Source organism: Cavia porcellus, unplaced genomic scaffold (assembly GCF_034190915.1).
Source record: "Cavia porcellus strain 051 isolate PalLab524CR breed Dunkin Hartley unplaced genomic scaffold, mCavPor4.1 scaffold_24, whole genome shotgun sequence".
NCBI lineage: Eukaryota > Metazoa > Chordata > Mammalia > Rodentia > Caviidae > Cavia > Cavia porcellus.
The window spans coordinates 23,126,741-23,150,534 of NW_026947507.1; the positions used below are offsets into that span (position 1 = coordinate 23,126,741).

Below are 23,794 nucleotides of genomic sequence, written 5' to 3' on the forward strand. Positions count from 1 at the left end.
TGATAGATCCAATTATTTAACAGTGAGAAAAAAATCAGTATGAAAAAATAATTTGTGAAGCAGCACGTTTTTCTCCAATATTCACATTTGAAATGTGACCTAAATATCTTAAAAAGAGGGGGAAGAAAGAAAAGGAATAAAATAAAAAGGCAACCATGATAAAATTAGGACTCTGCCTGAGCCTTTTTAAAATTTCAGGTGGAAGAGCTCCTAGAACAATAGTAAAACAAATCAAGCATTTTGTGTGATTTTCTGTACCTAAACTGAACCAATCTTACTGATATTACCAATGTTCTTTAATATACACTGCAAGTCTTCAGAATCCTTTACAAATATGATATTGACAACAAGTTAAAATTGTCTGAATCTGGATGTTTTCTTATTGAGAGGTCTCTGAGGATACAGATTACCATCATATCTTACCTGATTAGAATTTCATTTCTTAGAAAATTCAAACTGTAGCATTTACTGTAATTGTTACATAGCTTTCCCCAAAGCTAAATAATGTAAGCTCTTTTCTATATCTGACAAAGCATAAATAACTATTATTTAATGGCACAAAAGATGCTGAGCCTGAAATGTTTCCTAATGCATTTCTACAGTACTTAGTAAGAAACTAAAAGAATAACTACCCATATTAACCTGAGTGTAGAGGTAACAAAGATTTTAATTAGTGAGATTATGGTATCATAGGGTTCACTATAGTAATTTGTAGAATCAAATGAAAAGTAATCATGTTATTTTAAAGACAATAGCATAAGAGTGTGCCGAGAAATTAGGGAGTGTCATGCCCGGCTGATGTTCATGGATAGCAAATCCATTAGTTTTGTGACTGCAATCTATGAGAATGCATACTAATGTACCAATATTGAAAACATTCGTTATATCTGACAATATTTGCATAGCCAGTTTTTCACATATCTTACTAAATAATACAATTTATTTATTCAATTGTTTTATTTCTTTTTTGTAAAAAGAATCTTTTCAATGATAATAGTCTTGATTTCAGAATGTCTCCTGGTATAGGACTATTCAAATATATTTAAAATCGACATAAATTTGAATGATAGCATGCTCTATGTATATTTACTTGCTTTTGCCAAACCTATGGATAGACATACACAATGTAATATATCTATAGGATATATTGGTGTATGTAAAATATTGTGCAATCAAGAAAGTAAAATAATAGTGTGCTTAAGTTGAACTGCTTGAATTTAAATATGAAATATTTTTAAATATTTAAATGATATAATTTAAAAGTAGTATCATATAATATTTGTTACTATACAGGATCGCAAAGCCTCAGATTTGGAAGAGTCTTCAAGGTTTATTCATACTAGCCTTTGAAAAAACTCATGACCACATCTTCTGCCCATGTTCATGAGTGTCACAAGGACAGAATCCCTAAAATGGGAACTTAACCATAATTTAGTGGGAAATGCCTCCTTTGTCTTAGAGTCATTCTTCTTAATAACTTCTAGTATATTTACATCTCTCTTAGGTAACATGATTCAGAGTTTCAAAGAATATTTAGCAATGGACTAATGCAGACAAAAGTTATATTTTCCACATACAATGATGATTATTTTAAAAACTATATAGAAATGATATAACCTGATTTTTCTGTGTCTATGTTATAATTATTTGATGTGCAACTGTACTTAAGAATTTGGATGCTTAGAATGTTTAAACTTAGATGTTTTCAAATTTGATTTGAGAGGGTCTCAAAATTGGCCTTTTTTGGACGTTAGGCCCTTTGGGGACGCTAGATTTGTCATTCAATATCAAACTAACGAGGTTTAAATTATATCTTAGCTATGGATTTTCCTATTCATGATAAAAGTATCAATTAGTACAAGGTGATGTTCTGATGGAACTGAAAAATAACATTGCCATTGAAGTTACTCAATGCAAAGACATTTGTGATTTTCACTTTGTCATGCTTTCCCCATTTATTCTGATAGTTCATCTAAACATGGTCTGTAACTGACAATGTTAAGAGAATTTCTTTCTAGTGGTCTGGATAATGTGAATATATAAATGGGAAATAAATGCGGTCACCGTTAGTAGTAGATACGTTCAATGACTCTGTTCCACACCCAGGTATAAATCGTTCTTGTGATGTTAAGGTATACAAAGTTATAAAAAGAGAAAAGGTCACTTTATAAGCCTCAAAATTCTCAGTTAAAAAATATGAAAACGGGTATTTTAAAACTACTCAATGCAGTTTTAAAAGCCCAGTCTTTGCAACTAATGATCCCTCATCCACAAATACTTCAATGTAATGGACTCAGTGTTCGTGGCACCCCTCCCCCTTCCCGCAGAAGGACATGTTGAAATCCTAACCACAAATGTTAGTTCTGGTATTTGGAAGTGAACTCTTAGGGAGGTAACGAGATTGTGAAGGTCAGATCCTCATGAGTGGAATTAATAAGTGCCTTTATAAAGAAACCTCGGAGAGATCCCTAACTTGGGTAATGATAGAAGCAAAAGACTATAGGGTACAATTGAACCTCATCAGAACTAAGGCAGGCCAACACCCTGGTTTCTGACATCTAACCTACATATCTGTGAGAAAAACTTGTTGTTTACAAGAATACTTAGTATAGAATTTTGTTATAAAAACCTGAACTAAGATATTAAGTGTATTTCTTTAGAAGCATAGGCTATGCACAGGCATGAGGTAACGTAAGTTGAAAACCAAGTTTTAAAAGTTGAATAACGTTAAAACAAAGAAAAATGATTCTTTTTTAAAAATTGTGTTTTAGAACCTTTTCACACAAACATTCTTTTATATGTATGAAGTTATACTAAATAGAAGTATGGAAAAGATGCATAATTGAAACGTACAATATCGCAAATGTTACGTAGAAGTTATTTTCAAAGTATCAAAATATAACTATAATTTATTATTTTACAGTTTAAAAGATTTAGTTTTGAGTTCCTAGGTACATTATTTAATACTGAGTGTTAAGTTTGGCTACCAATACAGTGGTTAATGAAGATGTTATTTTTAAAATAATTTTCTTAATTAATACTTTTGGCAAAATTATTGGTGCTTCCAATATTTCTACAGACAGGTAGACTTAGCCACCTGGTAATTGCAAAAGACATAGTTAGGTAAAGAAGGTGTTGGCCTAAGAGTAAAAAAACATGTATGTTCTTGTCTAAGACAAAATTTAGCATTTAGTAAGAAAAAAGATGTTCATGACGGAGTTGAAAAATGTGGAAAATCACATACGAAGATGACAAACAAGATTAGGAAGGACTAAAGTGTAAAATTCTACTGCATTATTATGTTTGTGATGTCTATAAATGATCTAAATGGTAATAATGGAGGTAGCCAGCAGGCATTTAAAGATGAAAGAGAAAAGAAAAAAGAAAAAAATGTTCTTATCACTCTGCTTTTGAAAATATAAACAACCTACGGGCACATGCATGTACGTGTGTGTGTGTTTGTGTGTGTGTGTGTGTGTGTGTGTATGTGTGTGTGTCCTGAATCCAGTTTAATGCCACTTATCACATAACCCAGAGGCAAACATTCAATGAGTATTATCTTTAATTAGATTTGAATTAAACTCAAGATGCTCATATTTCAAAATTCAAGATTGAAAAATGTCCATAAAAATGAGATATTCTTTTGGAGCAATTTGTCATTCATTTATACCATGGAAAGAAATACTTACAAAATTAAACATTGCTATGTTTTGGATATCATTTACCCAAACGGAGGCTTGGTTTTCTCCTTCTCTTTGTCTCTCCATCTCTCTCTCTCTCTCTCTCTCTCTCTCTCTCTCTCTCTCTCTCTCTTCTCTCTCTCTCTCTCTCTCTCTCTCTCTCTCTCTCTCTCTCACACACACACACACACACACACACACACACACGAAAAGAGAATGATTTTAGGAACGACATGATCTTTATTCATTTTTTCCCTGGTGTAATATTTCTGCTATTAGTGTGCCTTGGGCAGGTGCTAGCAATCTAACTTGATACAAGATTGAGTAGAAAAATGAAACAGTAGAGGGTTGAGGTGAAAGATGGCTTCAAGGGACTCAGGTTTCACTGAACTATGCCCCATCCTTCAAAACCACTGGAAAATCTTCCATAAAGTTGACTTTTGATGAAGAATTCATGAATAAGTTACAGAGACTAAACAAATTTAGCAGAAAGAATGTAAGAGGTTATTCCATATGCAAAGGAAAACAATCAACAAAAATCTATAGTGTTAATAGGCAGTTTGGGGTGGCATTATAAACCTGGGTGAATTCCTTAAATCGACAGAATGACTGTCATTTTACAGTGAACTCAAAATCTTCCTAAAAGGCAAAGGCAGATTTAGTTTGGAAAGCTAAAGCAAAGTTACAGGGGCAAAGGACGAGCCAGCGCAAAGTTGCAGAACATAGAAGGAAAAAATCACAACCCTATGTATCCATTTTTGATTTGTATCTCACCTCTTAGCAAAACTTCCTTATTTTCCTGTGTTATCAGAGTGAACTCTTATTTGTTATGGTCTAGATACCTTTGATGGTCTGGCCCAAACATACCTTTTAGAATAGATGAGGTTTATTCAAAATATATGATGAATGTTTAACTTAAATAACTGATTACAGTCTCCCTAGAATACTTCCCCTCACTTCAAATACACTTATCCCATGGTTCTCATCACTTTCAGAAGCTCTGGATGGCCTCTTAGTGTCTTTGTAAGGTGAGATACAAAGTATGGGGACTACTGCTGCCAAGTGCCTTCCAGTTGAAAGGTAGACTCACAGAAAACATTACAGTATGTTCATAACCATGTTAGTCACTGGACGTTGCAACATACGATTTATAGCTCTGCCGCAAACTCAAAATGACCATGAACAGTAAACATTTTGAATGGATTTAGGGCTTTGAGGCAACTGCAATAGCACACTCAGAAGGAGGCTTCTAGAACTGCTTCAGAATAATGGGATAAATATGCTTTAAGGGGATGGAGTATTTTAAAAGGAACTAAGGACAAGGTATTTTTTTCTGCAACACATCTTTAAAGATTTAAACACGCATTGTATTTTCATTGTGTATTCTTTCATACATTTAGAAACTCTTTACATAATCTACTTATCCCAAAATAGACAGATCAAATTGAATTGTTTAAAACTGTCTGAACCCCTTTGAGCTCTTTCATATCTTCTCACCATGTCTGAACTGTCCTTCTGATATTTATGTATCATATTTTCTCCATGAAAAATCTCAACTGCAACATTGTCCTTGAAACCTTCCCTAGCTTGAAATACTTTTTGCATGTTATCTACAATCATTGTATTTGCTTGTATCTTTTGTAAGGCATCTTTGTGAGAAGCCTTATACTTTATATATCACTTCCTTATATCTCTTTCCATCTACATCACAATTCTTTTGACAACTAGAGACAGCTTCTTTTTGTTTTATAATCTCAAAACTTTGCTTAAAATAGCAATTTAGGTACGAATGATTACTGAACACATTCTCCTGGCACATTATGTGGGGCTACTTTTCATTCTGCCACATGGAGATTAGAAGATTTTAATACATTATTTCTTCTAAAAGAGATCTCAAATCATAGTACTAAAAATAACAAGGGGATTTGCTAAATTCAGAATTCTTGGTGTTTCTGCTTAATGCATTCAGTTTACTAGATTAGGCATGGAAGCTCTTCAACTGATTTTTATTCAAATGGGAAACTCACTTAGATACACACTCGATTCAAACTCACTTGTGTGACCACTTCCCAAAAAAGGAAAAAGAGTAAAGTGTCTTCCATCATTTCCAGGCCAAAGAGTTTTAAATAATGGTGACAATGAAAACGAAATTGTAAGTCTGAAGAAGAATCAGTTGCAGCTAATAATCAATTGCTTTAGGAAACAAATCCCAATCCATAAAGAAAGTCTAATTGATACTATTCATGAAGAAAAACAAACTATGAGTTTGACCATATGTATTTTTAAATTTTGAAAATAGCAGTAAACAGTGTTCCCTTAAATAGCATCTTTTTTGTTAACAACTAAAAGGGAATTACTGAAACAAAGATTTTATGGACATGTTCTATTAAGTAGATAGAATAATACCTTAAAACTCAAAATCAGTTAAATTACAACACTTGAGGGTTCCTGAGAAAAACATACCAATGGGAATATTCTTTGGTGAGTATATATCTTAATGATAGTAAGTTCTAACTAAGGCATGCCAGGTTGTATAATATCTATTTTAGCTTTTTTAAATTTATAAGCCCAGTATTTTTAACCTTTGTACATTAATAGTAATTATACAGAATTTGTCATTTTTAATGATCTTTTATGACATCATGAATTGAGAAAAGCAACTGTATAAAAGTAAAGGTTAATTTCTCAAAATTAAAAGTGAACAAAGAATGAAGCTAAATTGTGGTGTAGAAGGGTAGCAGAGGCCTGGCTCTACCCTGGTATTTCATGGGTGGAGATGGGAACTAATTTTTCTGAAATTGTATTTCATTTCTTAATTCTGCTAGGTGGTCCTGTAAGCCAAGGCATCCTAACATTGGTATAGCTGACTATTTGCAAAGCACTGTGCTAATTTCAGTCTCCTCCCTTCCCTCTAATTCATGAGGCATTTCATAATGCAGTCATAACAAACAAGAGACCTTCGATTTCCCCACACACATATCATGCACTATTGGATCAAACATCATTTATAAGATTATTGGATTCTTCTGGAGCTATTAGTACTCCCTTTTGTCAGAAAAGTGTTGAATTTTCCCAAGCAGAAATAAGTCATGTAGCTGTTCATTTGCATTTTAGAAGCCTCATTTCCAGGCATTTACTCTTTGTAAGTAAACAGATGGATTTTAAATATTAAAAACCCATTTGGTATGACTGAAAACTTAACCGCCTGCATTCCTCCATTACAGAATCTTTGGGTGTGAAATTGAAAAGTAAATTATACTATGTTCAATCTGAAAAGAGTTCATCTAGAGCTTTGTCTTTGTTAAATTGAGGAAGTAGGAGGTTTATTTATGGACAAAAATTATAAGAGGATCTGCTGGTAGGCTGGATACTGACATCATACCATGAAGACACAGCTGTAGTGATTCCAAAAGGTGTAATTTAGTTATATCTTAGACAATATCTTTTCCAAATACCTAACAAATGTACATTGAAAAGTGAAGGTAACAAAATGGGGAAAACAAAGTGTGCTTCGCTTTCATGAGATTTCTCCCTCTAAAGTGATTTTTATATTTCTCAGCATTTTTCCTGATATTGGGGCACTCTGCTACCATTTCATGCAAAATTCATTCAACATATTTGGAAGGAAACTGAGCCAATACTGATGCTTTATCACCTTATTAGAAAGCAAGTCATGGACAACTACATTGTAATATTTCCCACATCACTGACTGTTATGTCAAAAACAAAGACATGTGATTTGTAGTGGAAAAGAATAAGTAGCAGGAATAAAGGCAGGTTTTGAAAAAAATCTATATTGTGCAAAGATGTATTAGCAAGTAATAGGAAAGACAGGTGTCATGGGCTGAAGTTCTCTTCCTCCTGTGCTGTTTGGCTTATCAGGGCAGATGTAATTGCTCTCTTAGCCTGTAAACATTTTGTCTAGTGTAACGTGTAACAAAAATGTCCATTATGCTCAATCTTAGAAATAGTAAATTTACCAAAAAAGACAGGATAATTAGAGAGAAAGAAGAGAGAGGATGTGAATGCAGTAGTGGAAGAAATTCATTCAGAGTTAATAAAACAGAAGAGGAAGCCTAATGATGTGCTATGACATTCATTTAAAGTGATTGAAAAATATTTAGAAAAATAGAAGGGAGATGTAGGGAAATGTTTGGTGTTGCAAATAATCAGAATCAAGGGTGGCATGCATTGAATTTTAAGGCTACAGGGTTTAGAATAATAAAAAACCAGCCACTTTCTCAGTATTATCTAACATTGCTCTTTCTGGGAGTTAAAAGCACAGATTATGAGATTAGATTAATCTGTGGCTGGCTCAGGTCTTTCACCTCATTGAGGCTCAACATTCTATTTTTCTTTTTCATTTCATTTATTTTTTCTTTATTTTATTTTCAGTAGCGGAGATTGAACCCAGGGCATCCTGACCTGCCCTTTTAAATTGTGAGACAGTCTCATTAAGTCACTAAATTGCACAGGCTGAGTGTGAACTTATTCTTCTCCTGTCTCAGTTTCCCAGAGTGCTTGGATGACAGGCATGCACCACCACGACAGCCAATCACATTCTGTTGTTAACAACCTGGCTGCTTTCTTAGAGACACTGTGAATACTCAAAAGATTCTAGGAATTTAAAGGAGACTGAGTATGTTCTTCCCCAAAAAGTAATCAGATACCAACAACATACTCTGTAGTTTAAGGAAAGGTTTTAACCTAGCGCCTCCAAGTTCTTATGTGTTTTTGTTTAATTTGTAAAATTTCCTTAAGCATCAACAAAAGAAAATGTCCATTTGTAAAATATTCCCACTTTCTAGGATCAAAAACTCAACTAATGTTGGCTTGTCTAGCCAAACAATTGAGGAAATAGTCATTTTTTCTCAAATTAGTAAAACTTTATTCATATATATTATATGTCAAAATATTAAACAAATGATGATTTTCTAATTTCAAAAACAGAAGTTCCATAAATACTTTTCTTAAAATTGATCATTTTAAATGCATAATGCTTAATAAATACATAAAGTAGTCAAATGTATAGACATACTTATTAACTTATTTATTAATAAGTAATAAATATTTTAAGTTATTCACATGGAATTATTTAATTTACTTAGAAATAATATCTTATACAATTCATATTTCAATAAGCATTTTAAAATCACTTGTTCTTTACATGTAACTTCTATATTATTACCTTCAACATGATTACAGTGATTTAAAATGATTTTTCACAGTATTTTAGAGCTAGAATACTAAATAATTTAGTAGTAGTAATTAACAGTGCTAAAATTATTTAGTAGTATTTCTGTGCTGGTTATCTACATGGGCTATTTGGAGTTATCTGTAACTTTTTAGGGTTGAATATTGCGTACAAATTGGGTGATGGTGAGGTTATCTCCTCTCAATGGGAAAGCAGATGGGAAATACACTGTAAAAAGATGTACACATAAATCTAAGAATTTTGATTATATTCTGAAGGGAAGGAGGGCCATTACTTTATGTGATATGACAAGGAGTGACATGATCAGATTATTGTTGAACCAATATCCCTCCAGAAATATTGCCAAGCAGGGATAGGAAGGGAATAAAACTAGAGAAACATCATCTAATGGATGAGGAATATAATGTGACTTTCAGTAGTAGAGATTCAGTTCATTTTGTAATTCTTTGTAGACATGTCAGTCAGGGGTCTTTTGGCCTTTATTTCTTTTGTACAGCTTAGAGCAAAGTCCAAAGAACTAAGAGCTCCTTTGCATCTGCTAGTGTTCTTTCTTACGAGAGCAAATGACCATAGTTTTTCCCATACAGTTTCTCAGAATATAGAAATTGTCACTTGTGTACATGCATATATATTTTTCATATTCTTTTCTTCATCTTATAAACCTGTGAATATTATAATTATATACTCGTAGGCAATAACCTTGCAGCTTATTGAAATCAATACATTTTCTGCTCTAGCTCTAAAATGACTTTGTTCAGTTTTATCCAACAAGTTGTCAAGTATTTTTTTCCAAACAGAAGGTCAAATTTTGAGCAAAAAATTGGGAGACATTTTTAGGGCAATACTTGCTCTACTTCTCAAAGCAGAAGTCTCTTTATACAGAGGGGGCAGATTAGCTTTCATGCTCAAGCACTGTCTGTGATTAGAATCATAAATCATAAAACATTCTGCAGAACAGCAAAATACTATAAATACCCTTTCAAAACAATTGTGAAAACTAAATAGTGCATTTTTCCTGTCCATGACAATAATTTAGACGTCTTGTGCTCAGCTAACTGGTTTATTTGCCATTCTCTGTCTCCAAATGAGTTCTCTACACTCTAAATATTGTTCATGTCTAACATCTTACACTCTTAAAACCTTTCTAACAATTCTGAAAATATACCCTAATGATTTAATCCTGAAGTGTTTTTTTTTTCTGAATAGTGACTACAACTATTGCTAATATATATTCATTTGGCAATAAATCATAAACTGTCAGACACATTTTATATTTTAGACTTGAATTGTTGGAGTCTAGAAATAATAACAAGAATCACTCCTTCTCTGTATTTTACATCTGTTTTGTGGATGTAATGATCCAGAAATTCTTGCAAGGTCAAAAAGGAGATATAGGAAATATTGGGAGATGGTATTTTCTTTCCATAAGATGAGAAAATTAACATTCGTTTATTGGTTCATTCATTAAGTGAAGTTTGGAATCTAAGGAATAAGAAGGAATCATTTTAAGGAGTTTAACATCTATTTGGAGGAATAGAGACATTTTGGGGGTCTAGTTCATGAGTCATTTCCATATTGATCAATTCAAAAGATGCTTCTGAGTAGTTACATTGTTAAATTCCTGGACATACTGCAAACTGTATTTTTATGTAATCACATTGTTTTTTTTTTAATCATAATATAAGTGCCTCTTTTAAATTTGGTCCTACTCAGGCTATTTTGTAGAGTATATATATATATATATATATATATATATATATATATTTTTTTTTTTTTTTTTTTTTTTGTCAAAGCATTAAATGTTATGGTTACTCCTGAGTTCAGTCCGTGACAAGTGAAGGTCTGATCACTGAGATGAGATTTCTTAGAGAAGGGGAACAAAATAATCTATCAAATAAACATAAATAAATGAAGGAGGTAGACTTTTGCTTTGTTAGATATCAGCCTTCAGGGTGAAAGTCAAAGAGAGATTTCAGTCATAATCTGCATTGCCAAGTTAGAAACTAAAACTCAGAAGAGGAGAGAGTTATATGGGTCAAATTTTAACTTGAAACTTTCCTACTTACTTCCTGTTAGCAAGAAAATGCTTATCATATCAGTATACTCTCAGAAACCTAGGACTGAGCTCCATATTGTTTTCTGAGAGCAAAAATTCAAAAACAGTCATGATATTATTGCAGTAGAACAATCACAAAGAAACCAAGAAGAAAAGCAAGTCAGCTAACTTGAGATCTCTCCAGACTGTGGGCTGAGGATCAGCTACTTTTATCTCCTTAGATAACAAACAGCAGATGTCTTACTTCTCCAGGCTGAAGATGAAGTAGCATTCTAAAACTTAGGTGGGTCAGATGGAAAAATGTTCCTCAGCCACCTCAAGAGTAGATTGGAGGGTGGTTTGGAGGGAGGAGACTCAGAGGGAAGACAGGGAGAGGGAAATGACATCACTCGGAGAAGACAACCTGCTGGAGGGCACATAAAGAGTCCTAATGACTTGAGTGATTTGGATTTGCTCCAGGAAGGAGGAAAAAATCGACAAGGAATGTATACTGGGGAAGAGAGGGCAGAGTAGCAGGAGTGAGGGGCTGTAGAAGAGAAGAGGTGGATTGAGAAGGAGCTTCTGTGGCATCAAGGGGAATCGGCGTGATAGTGGAGAAGCTGACATGATGAAGCCAGTGATTTGGCCTCCAAGTACACATGCGTCAGAGAAATTTTGGGTAAGTGCTGTGATTAGAGTTGGTATGCGAAAGAACCAAGAACACAGATTCATAAGTGGATACAAGATGACTGTCTGCAAAACTGACAAGGCACACACATTCTGGAGAGGAAGGAGTGTGGGAGAATGAACTATTTTTCATACTTATGCTTTATGGCACTTTTTTAGTTCATTTAAGTTTATGGGTACAATTGAAGGCATACATAATGGCCACATTGATTATAGGAATTTGTACCTGTACATGGTATGTCTTGATTCATTTTTTTTCCTGTATCCTTGTTTCTTCATTCAAACCTCTTGTTTTCCTCTTGCACAAAGCTGTTTGCATTTTTTCTTTCTTTTCTCATTTTATTCCTTCCCTTCCTTCTTTTCTCCCTCTCCCTTCCCTAGCTCCTTTTTCTTTTTGACTAGTTTCTTCCCAATACACAATATGTATTGTACATTTTCGTTATATTTTCAGTTTCTCACATCAAAGAGAGAGCGTAACATTTAAACGTGTGTCCGATTTGTTTAACTTAATGATTATGGTCTCAAGCTTTGTCCATTTAGCTTTACATAGCTCAATTTTATCTTTCTTTATGGAAGAGTAGGACTCCTTTGTATTAAAATCCCCTCCCCGTTTATCAGTTGATGGGCATTTGTATTGCTTTCCTGATTTATCTATTACGAACTGGATAGCTATAAACATCAATGAGCATATATTGCTGTGGTATGATGCTTTAATTCTTCTGGGAAGATATCTAAAATGAGGAACAGCTAAATCCAATAGGATCTTCATAGTAGGTTTTTTTGAGGAATCTCCACACTGATTTCCATGGTGGTTGCACCAGTCTGTACTCTTACCTATTGTGGAGAAGTGTCCCTTTTCCTCCTCAGCTACTCCAACATTGGTTATTAGTTGTTTTCTTGGTAACAGCAGTTTTTTTCTGGAGTGAAGTGGAATCTCAGCATTGTTTTAATTTGCATTTCTTGACCGACCAGTGATGTTGAACTTTTATATATATATTTATTTGCCATTTGTACTTCTTCATCTGAGAATGTATATTCTTCTCAGATACCAGTTTTTGGACTGGGTCTTTGAATTTTGGGGGGTCTGATTTTTTATTTGGGGGGTCTTATTTTTTATATGTTCTAGATAGTAGGCCTATGTTTGAGATATGGCGGGAATAAGTTTTTTCTCACTCTATGGATTGTCTTTTCACTTTGTTGTTGATTTTTTTCTTTTGCTGTGCAAAAGCTTTGTAATAAGGTGAGATTCCACTTGTTGGTAATTTCTGTGTAACCAGGGTTTTGTTCAGAAAGTCTTTGCCTACATCTGTGTCTTCCAGAGTTCTACCTGTTTTATCTTTCAGTAGATTTAGTGTTTCTGTTTTAGTATTTAGATCTTTGGTCAATTTTAAGTTTAATGCGTGGTGATAAATATGGGTCTAGAGTTAGCCTTTGGTATGTAGAAAACCAGTTTTTCCAACACAATTTATAAAGAGGCTATCCTTCCAGTGAATGTGTCAAAGATCAAGTGGCTGAGTATGTTTGGAGTTATTTCTGCATCTTCTAATCTGTTCCAATGATCTTTAGGTTGGTATTTATTTATTTTGCCAGTATCATACAGTTTTTTTTTTTCCCATGGTAGTTCCATAATATAATTTCAAGTCAGTGATTGGGATGTCCCTGACTTGCCTTTGTTGCCCAGAATTGCTTTTGCTATTTTAGGTCTCTTTTGGTTCCAATTGTATTTTAGGAATGTTTTCTCTAGTCCTGTAAGGTATGCTAATGATATTTAGACTACAAATGTATTAAATCTGTATAGCAATTGTGAGAATGACTGTTTTCACTATGTTGGTTCTTCCTACCCAAAATCAAGGATTATTTTTCTATTTTCTGATATCCTCTTTAATCTACTTTGGCAGAGTACTGTAGTTTTCAATACAGAGATCTTTTACTTCCCTTAAATTGTATTTTTATCTTCACCTTTAAGAAATACATTCCTGGCTTTGTTCTTTGTATTTTCTCAAATGATACCAATTTTTTATATTATTCTATTTTATGTGTCTGTTAATCTTTCCAGTTCTTCATTTTGAAACACTTTGTTTATAAATAAAACATGTCCTATAGCTAAAGAATTTCCTTGTTTCTCCTTAGTGATGAGCCATACAATTCTTACAGTCAATAGTCTGGTAGGTCCCAAATTATTTTTGGAAGTCAAAAGGAAGTGGAAATAAGAGAAGATGCATATTCTTTTATGAAGATTTCTAGGAATAGAGAAGTGGCATGGTTCCAGAATTTAAAAATCAGATAAAAACTTGAAAATGATAATGATGATGATGATGGTGATGCTGTGTGTGTGACTATCTGGCATGCATTCTGGACAATTTCATTAGCTCCATTGAGTTATGATCTGTGTCCTATTTATTTGTTAATTGGGATTTTAATTTTAGTTCTTTATAAAGGAAAAATTGTTTTCCTGCTTTAAAAATATATCTGCTCCATTTTGAAAATTTTGTATTACTTTTTATATTCTTTTAGATTATCAGTAACTTTTATAGGTTCTCAGTTTCTAATCATATTTTAAAAAATAGATTGTACTTTATGTGTTGAGTCTGATAACTATGGTATTTGTAGTCTTTGTGTGCCTGTTTTAATATTTGTGATACACAGTGCCTTGATTTCTAGGCATGTTGAGTAATCTTGTACTGTGAGCACGATTTCCTTACAAATATATCTTTCAGATTTCTTTGAGACATTCTTTTAAACTGTGTTCCTTTGCCATATAATTATGTTTGCTTTTGTCAGCTTTCTGAGTGTTCTATTATTCTGGACCATTTTAATATCAGTTTCTTTAGCTTGACACTTTTCAGGCCATATGCCCATGAGTTTGGGTTAGGAATTCTCAGAGGATATTTTCTGTACTTCTTCCACAGTCAAAGTAGAGATGTTAAAATTTACTTTTATGGGACTGATGGACTGTCTTTTTCCTTCTTCTGTTTGTTAGTTCATTCCTTTGTTTGTTAAATCATTCTTTCTTTTCTTTTTTTCCTGTTTAGTCACTGATATCATTGCCAATTGAAGACCCTAGAATTATATAGAGTTAATTTCCACTTGTACTGCTTACAAATTAGACAATTGGTTTTAGACTTTTTATGGTAATTTAGACATACATTCTAGGTCATTGATTCTTAGGTAAGAATCCTATTTTTATATTTGTGAGTACTTGAAAGTATGCAGAGTCCTTTTTGATTGCTTAGTGACTAAGGACTATTATTAGTTCTGAAATTAGTTCTTTTAAGGACTTCTTGAGTTTAGACCAAACCTTCAAAGTTGGCAAATTTCTTTGAAACAAACTCTGCCTCAAGAATGAGACTCATTTTGTAAATTTCTGAGTTTACTATCAATCACACTAAAAGAAAGGAGACACACATTTTTTCCCCCCAGAATTTTAGATATTCTATGCCACAGAGTTTTTCTAAAAGTTTGGTTCAGCACTTCACTACAGTGGAGAAAAAACCACTTTGATTAAAATTTTTGTAACATATACTGAGGCTGCATTATGTATAATTATCTAGTGCAAAGGAAGAAACTGAAGTGTGTTGATTTCCTCTAAATGAGAAATATCAGCAAAAATTCCTCATAACAGTGGACAAACATAGAATTCTATTTCCATTACTTAGTGCATAATTTGATGATGTTAAACTATTCTGAATGAGGAAAACTTATATTTTCTAATCAATGTTTCTGGCAAGATGATAGTTGTTAGTTTTACTGAATCAGATAGCTACTCTTCAAGTCAGCTGATCAGCTAAAATTGGATGCAAATCAATTCACCAATGACCTCTTTCAAGAATGCTAATGTATGTCTAACTAAGACTCTTCTTTATTCACGGAGATAACTATTTTAACTGTTTTAAAACCTCACTCATAATTTGCCTTAACTAACAGAACGGTCTCATGTAGATTTAAATTTCTTCTTTTATTAATGTAATGGCAAATTTCCCCATAGGGAAATTTGGGACTTACTTAGTATCTGTACTGGCCAAGGAAGAATATTAAAATTGACTGATTTATAATATAATTTTAACACTTGTAACCAAAAATTTGATTGTTGAAGGATGATGTGAAGCCATGGGTTGTATGAGGAAAAGATGGTCATGAAATTGGTCCACAAATCAGTTTTTATTCAGAACAAATGAAAAAGTCACATAGAAGTAAATATATTTTGTATAAACACCCCTCAAATGGACCTTGCTGTTGTAAAAGTGTAGAGGGCCTAAATTTCAGACAATATATGGAGACATTCCTCTTCCTTTGAAATATGTTTATTGAGTTAAAAACTAAAGTACATAAACATATCAACATTTAAATTTATATTGGTTACTGTAATAATATAACATAAGATGATTTTGAAAACAAGAAGCCTAGACTGAAGAATATACATGTGTGTGTGTTTCAGTATTTAATAGAAAGGTTTTTGTGCTTAAATCAGCCTGTCAAATTTGAAATATGTTGGCAAGACCAAATTATTTAAAAGCTGATAATCTAACAACAGCCTGGAAATACTGCCTTTCATGAATAAACAGACATTAGTAATAAAACCATCTTCAGGTTTGTGGGAAATATTTTTTCCCCCTTTTTCTCTAAAAAGAGAAACTAAGCCTTTCTGTAACATCAGATAAAAATTTTAAATAATTTTAACTTCCCATATAATATTTAATGAAAGCAAGAAATTTCCTACGTTGATATTACTTGTGACCATCTTAGGAAACATGTGTCAGAGTATTTTGGGAAAGATAAAGCACCATAAAATTACAAAGCTTTGTCAGCATCATTACCATTGTCCCTAATTTATGCTTCAATTTCTCAGACTCAAAAAAGTAGAGCAGTTTGTCTGAGTTGAGCTCATGCATCCATGGTCATGACTATGATTATTACTTTTGGGGTTGGAGGAGTAATTTCTATGTGTTGATCTTAATTATGAAGTTTTTTGACTCCATGTATTTCTGATGATGTAGCAGAATTTGGAAGTGTTAGATGCAAAAAGGTTGGTGAGTGTCAGTATTTTACAGAGGTTCTTGTGAGCGTAAACATAGGGCACCTGTCTTTGCTTGAGTCACATAAGAAGCAAAAGGTATCATGTAATGAAACATCTATGGGACCCAGAGAAGCAACCATGAGAAAATAAAGTTAGCAGACCATAAACAGAGATCTGATGCAGTACACAATGGAAAACAAGATAAAAGCATCAGCTATAACCAAACAAAGCTGTTAAAATAAATGAGGTCTCAGGGGCTTTCTCAGTTTGTAAAAATACTTGTGTTTTATGCATACTATTATGTAGGCCAATTTTCTGAAAATATAAATATAAAGTGATATAAAATAGATTATTGTTTTGGATATAGCTAAAAAATTTGAAGCGGGAGCATTAATAGATAAAGAACTTTCTGTCACTAGATTTCCTGACCTCTTAGTTTATTCTCAAAAAGCTATTTTTAAAATGTTTTCATGTCTGGCTGATTTACAATGTAATTTAAGTCATCTGACATTATTTCTTACTATGACAGCCGTTCTAGATTTGCTTGAGTGAACATATTAAAGTGTTTTTTAAGTACTCTTCCAGGTACTTATGGCATGAGAATGAGTTTGTCTAAATTTTGCAGTTGTCTGAGCAGGGAAGCAAAGTCTCCTTACTGTAGTGTCCTTCTCAGGGTCTGTGCAAAGGTGAAAAGAGATGGAGACTCAATCAATGATTGTAAGACTATGATATGGAATATTTTCCTATTTGGTCAAAGACATGGCAGGGAATTTCTAACCCACAAAACTCAGACTGAGAACCAACCACAGTCAATTTTTATTTTATTTTTTTATTTATTTTTAAAAGATATTTTATGTTGAAGATCATTTGGATGGCTCTCCTTGAAAGCAGAACAATCACCTCCACATTAGTTAAAATGAGCTCTATCTCCAAGTCCTGGTCTGTATAGAGCTAGCTAAGCTATTTCCTTCTCCCTTCAGTTGGCTCTAAGCAATGCAAATAGGACTAGATGAGGTGCTGATGTGTAATCTTTGAAGCCAGATGACAGTTTCTCATTTCCTTGCCTCCTGTTTCCCTATAACTAGTCGAACACAGTGGGATGGTAAAGCCACAGAGTTGCAGGAATGTCAACTGGATTGAACCTTAGAATGAGAGGTCATAACTTCTCAGGGAACAAAAGTTTACATATCAGAAACTGAAGCAACAGCCCCTTAACATTTAAATGCTACCATACTGGTCTTTCTGCATATCCTTCTCTCTGCATATTGCAGAGGTTCTTCCTAGCTTCTTAACTAAACTTAGCTTACAGATTTGTGCAATTCCTGCCGGTCTTGCAATGACTCATCCTCCAGCCATGGCTTTCTTCACAACTTAATGAATTCTGGATGAGGCACTGGGGTGAGGACTTATTCCGTGAATCTTCACCTGGACCAGACTCAGGACCCCAAGCTGCCTATAAATATGAATATGAACTATGAACATATCTTTGTGTCTTTATTCTTACTGTGAGGTGCTCTGGAGGTGGTAGGTTGCAATTAACTTGGTGGGATTTCAATAATATTTCAATGGGATTTCAAAAATAAACTTCTCTCACTGTGAGGAGGATGGCAAAACGAATTACATTACTTGGATTACAACAATTTTATTCTTACTGTTTTTGTGTAGGTAGTCAACTTGAACTTTTCTTCAAAATCTGTTAGAGCGAAAGTTTTCTCAGTTAATTTTCTTAGTAAAAGCACTAATAGTAGAAACTGTTTATTGAGCCTAGAATTGTCCTAGAGTATGCCCATGGCTTCATGCACGTGGCTTTTGGCATATCCTCAATAATTCAACAAAATAGATCTGAATATTCATCTTTAACAGATAAGCACACAATTCAGAGAAGCTAAGTACAGTAATCCATTTGTAATCCCAGAGCTTTATAAATAGCAAAAGCCAAGAATCTGCACCAGCTTTCCTAAAAGAAAGTTCTTTCCACTTCTCTTTATGACTGTTCATATTCAAATAACTCTTGGGTCCTCCATCATTCCATCATAAACCTTGAAGTTATTCTTTTCTCATTTATATTTAAGAATTTTTATGAGCAAGGATGACATGGCCTATATAAAATGCTCAGAGGAGTATGCAGCAATTACAGGGTAAGTGTAAATGTACTCTCTCCTCTGGTTCCCCATCCTGTCTTATTCTGAGCACTCTGTACTGTCATGAGGGTGGATCAAGGTCAATACATGGGCAGTGTTCACATACTGATATCACTTTTTTTAATACAGTGAAAAATTTCTTGATTTATCATTTTCTAAGAGCTTTTGAGATAGTTTCAAATAAAATTAAAGAAATATTTATAAAGGTAGAAAAAAAATAAAGGCCTTTAGAAATGAACATAATGTACTAATCAAGATAAACTAGTTAGTACAGGCATTATGAAAACACAAAATTGACCTTGTGCTTTCCAGCATGTAGATTTTTAAAAATAGGATATACGGGTAATGTAACAAACTCAATTAGTAAGATTTTTGTTCTGTCATTAAAATTTTAAAAGGAACCAGTATGAATAATATTTGTTCAAATGAAGTTTTCTTTGATAAAACTAATTATGGTATATATGGATTATCTAAATCAACTAAACAGACTGATCAAATTCATTGAATTATAGCTGAATATGTTTCTTTCTGGTAGTAACTGATCAATTAAAAATATGTTATTTTCAGAACTCTTTACCTAAAAGCATTTTTCTAAGGCTCTCACAGTGTTAGGATAACAGCAAATGTTATGGACGTCAGCACTAATGGTACAGAATACAAGTTTGTAAAGGGGATCTAGAGCTGAAAATATAAATCTCTCAGAAAAGAAAAACTCAGCAGGTAATACAAGACTGCTTTATAAATATTATGTTTTAGCTCTAGCAACAGCAAAAAAAAAGGAAGGAGTTTGTTCAAGATGTCTGGTGGTGGTGGAAAAAAAAAAGCAATAAACTGATGAGAAAGACAATATTCTGATGGGAAGCTTCTTCAAAATACTACCTGAATAAATAAAATAAGTAAAATATCTGCATTCTGCCACCCTTTATTTATGAGCAAGCAGTTAAACCTGATTTTAAACTATAAGAAAGATGAATAAAAGTTAAAATATTTGATGGCAGTAGAAATATTTCTACAGTAATGTCCTATTCTAGCTTTATGTTTATTTTCTTGTTTTATTTGTTTTTAGTTTCTGAAATATTAATGTAAAATTGACTTTAAAAGTTGCAAAGCCAACAAACTCAGAGTCACTATAAAAATATTACCACAGATTTCCTAAAGCATGTGCAATTGGAGTTATTGAAGTATATTCCAATTTTAAAAACTGAACAAGTATGTGCTAGGAATGTGTCCATTTTAGATACCAAATATTTATTATAATCTGGATATAAGATCATAAGATCATAGAACTATCATTGTAAGAGGAAGAACAAGTATCAAAGTAACTATACTGAATTAAAAATTTCAGCTTTAAATAGAGAAGTACCAACAAGAGAAACTGTATTTCCCACCTTTCTCTGTTCTTCACTCCCTGTTTTAAATCAGGGAGCCTAGCAGTATATTGTAAATTAAAGAGGATTAAGCAAAACAATTTTTATGGAATTTACTGACCTGTATAGCTTTGTTTTTGTATATTTGAGAGATTATATAATTGATGACATATACTTGATAAAAGATCCTGTGAGGAGTTACTTAAGAATCATACTAAAGAATGCTTCACCTTACAAAACAAAGTTCTGTGCTTTCCCAATGAGTATGCCACATAGTTTAACCAAAGTGGTATGTTCCTGGTATCCCAGACTTCATTTCCAGTGATTATAATTCATGTCAGGATTTTATGAATCTATGTGTATATAAGGAAAAGGAAACCATTTATCTGAATTGATGAAACACAGTCGAATACAGTGACGGCAGTAATTTTGTGAAAAGTATAAAGAAAAGCACTGTATGGGCTTAAAGTAATTTTTTGTAACAAAAACAAAAGATTCATCAACAGCAAACATCAAATAGATCTATTTGAATCATGGATTTCAGAAGCTTCTAAACCAAATGCTGTCTTTAAGTCGTGGGGGCAGGATTATAGGCTATCATTAAAACGCTGTAGAAGAGAAATTCATAGCCAGGAATCCATTTCAGAAAACTATCAAATTAACATTAGAAATCAAAATTTGACAAGAGTGGCAATATTGTAGCCAAAATATTAAGAAGTAGAATGATAAAGACTTTTTAAAATTTTACTTTTAAACAGCTCCAGATTATATGGCAAATGGAGCCTTCTTACAGAACAGGAAGCCATAAGCTTTCCTGGAAAACTCATGTTCTTGGAATCAGGTAAATCTGCTTTCAAGCAATACATTGATCTCTTGCTCATGAAGAGATGAAGGACAGTTTTTTTTTTTTTTTAAACTCCTCTGATCTGGTTTACCTATCTACATAAATAGATAGATATTGCATAGCCAGAGAGAATTGTTTGTGCCTGTGAATAATCTACATAAAATGTATGAATTGGTTAATCTTCTAGATAATTTTTGCCTGTCTCATTATGATTTTAAAATATTTGAAATATAATGAACCATTGAAGACTCATATTGATGATTGCCATAAAAATCTATTAAAGATGGATACATGCTTATAAATAAGAACTGAAAAACTTACATTGAGTTTAATCACAATCAATTTTAATATCTCTGTGGTTCCTTAGCAATTGTATACACAATGCATATAATGAACAGCTCATGAGAGCGATATTAGAGAAGCAAGAAATCCACTGACAAGTATTTTCTTCCCATGTCTAAGTTGGCATTTACTGTAAGAAACCTTAAAGCGCACATTGGACTAACGGAGTCTCTTTCAAATATTGTGGCTTTTCACAAGTACAAATAGTCTATTGGAGATGTTGAAGACCTCCTTGCAAGAGCATAAGCACATGCACAAGTATACATGTATACACATACATATATGTGACTTTAAAGCTACATATTACTTGTTGGAAAATGTGAATGTAGCATATAGTAGAAACGGAAATATGATTTAAGTAAATCTATGTATTTTGGGTAAAATACAAAGATATTACTCTCCTTAATATTCAAAATTAATTTTAAAAATGTGTATGTATGTATGCATTTTTAAAATTTTGAATTAGGATCTTGTTAATTCCCTAAGCTTCCTAGACTTGGTTCAAACTTGTGGTCTTTCTGCCTCAGCTTCCAAGGTGCAGGTATGTGTTCCACTCCCAGCTCAATATTAATTTTTAACTGCTGGCTCTCACTGCAAGAAAGAAACTTGAAGGCCAGCATGGTGGAGCGCATCTATAATCCCAGCACTCTGGGAGGCTGAGGTGGGAGGATAACAAGTTTGAGCCTAGGCTCGGCACCTTAGGGACTTAGCAAGATGTGTCTCAAAATTTTAAAAAAATAATAATATATTTTTAAAAAGATTGCAGATGTAGCTCAGTGTGAAGGTCTTGTGTTCTATCTCAAAGACCGGAAAAATAGTAATAACAACAATAATAAAACTTGAACCTCTGAACTGATTTTTTCTTTTTGTTAAAATCTCTTAAATTTATTCTTATTGTCTCACTGTTGTTTTGTCCTCTACTGTCATAATTCTCCCCCAATCTTAGGTTTGCATGTTTTTAAGGGTTTTTGTGTGTTTGTTTTTATTAAAACAAACAAACAAATATCTTCTTTTGTCCCATTGTAAGCTCTCCTAATAAACAGAATCAGATTTTCTGAATGTACCATTACAAATATTTTCTAAAGGAAAGAAAGGGATGGATAGACAGAAAGTTAGAGATTTATACTCAATTAATCATGATACTATATAAATTACCTTGCCACATTTTCTAATGAATTCCCATCATCAATTATTTTCAGGTTTTGAAAATATGACCACAACTACAAAATAAACTGAAGATAATTAAAATATGTTATTAATACATTGGTTTGTTTGTAGGGTTTTTTTTTTAGTGCTGGGATCAAACTTACAACCTTGCTCTTGCCAGGCAGGTGCTTACGCCACTGAGCTAAAAATCCTTAGTTCTTACATTGCTTGTTTTCATACTTTTCCCCCAATTGCTACACAGGTTTTCAAATACTTAAAAATTGCTTCTAAGGTGATTTACTTCAGAAACAATGAGATCACCTGATAGTAACTACAAATCAAATTAAAACAATTCTGATATTTAAAAAAGGGAAAGATGTTTTTCCTCTAGAGCCAATTCTGGCTAGGGATGTGAAACACTATGCAATGATCACAAGATAGTGGGGACAGTGAGAAGCTATCTGAAACTTACATTTGGGTGACTAAATGGCTGCATACTACTTCACTTTATTTTTGAAATGTTAATTGGAATGTATATATGGCATGAACTATCTAGTTTATCCACATAAGGTGTTATTGGCACAGTTTCTGAAATCGAGGTTTGTCAATCATGGTAAAAAGTCTGAATCACAGATTCTATTCTTGAAAATATCATGCAGATAGACATGACTTTCTGGTCATTTTTGAGAACTGTGGGTTAGTTTCAGAGTTTCTGACCTCAGTTCTCGATATAAAGACTCCATCTCACTCCTTTAGCTGAGAAACACAATCAGGCCAGTTATCTAGAAAGAAATAGATCAAAACTAAGCATAATGGGAAGATTAGCTAATGTTTCTTGCACATTACCATACCACTTAATTTTTTATTATAATAGATTACTGGATTCTTTTAAGTGCCAAAATTACTTCAAATCCTTTGGGAGTGAGAAATGTAGAGATAGATTGGTCTATAGTTGATTAAAAAAAAATGAGTGTTTCTTTAGAGACCTGAATATGAAAATTGAAGTTTTTTTCATAAACAGGAAATGCAACCTTTCATTAAGCTCTCACGACCTTTATAAAACATCTTGGTAAAACAGAATCTTGACCTTCGAAACTGCTGAAACAATTAGAACATGGTTATTTCTTGGTTATTTCACAAGTATATTATTACCAATAAGGCGTAGTAGTCTGATGAATGTGCATTCATGCAGAATAAGTAAAAGGCCACATTTGCATGGAAATTCAATTTATAATTGTTTTTATTTTCTTACTCATGCTTAGCGAATTGAATCTAAAAGGAGCCATTTTTAAAAAGAGGATCAAACTTGACAAATACAGTAGC

At 33.0% G+C, this 23,794-nt stretch overlaps 1 protein-coding gene and 1 long non-coding RNA gene across 5 annotated transcripts in view; one reads left to right on the forward strand and one right to left on the reverse strand.

Moving 5' to 3' along the window:
- Positions 1-23,794, reverse strand: part of Galntl6 (polypeptide N-acetylgalactosaminyltransferase like 6) — a 993,708-nt gene that overhangs the window by 335,377 nt on the left and 634,537 nt on the right. The gene's annotated exons all lie outside the window — the stretch shown is intronic.
- Positions 11,283-23,794, forward strand: part of LOC134472681 (uncharacterized) — a 29,016-nt gene continuing 16,504 nt past the window's right edge. Inside the window, exon 1 of the long non-coding RNA XR_010042609.1 lies at positions 11,283-11,609. This is a non-coding gene — a long non-coding RNA (uncharacterized LOC134472681). The remainder of the gene's footprint in view (positions 11,610-23,794) is intronic.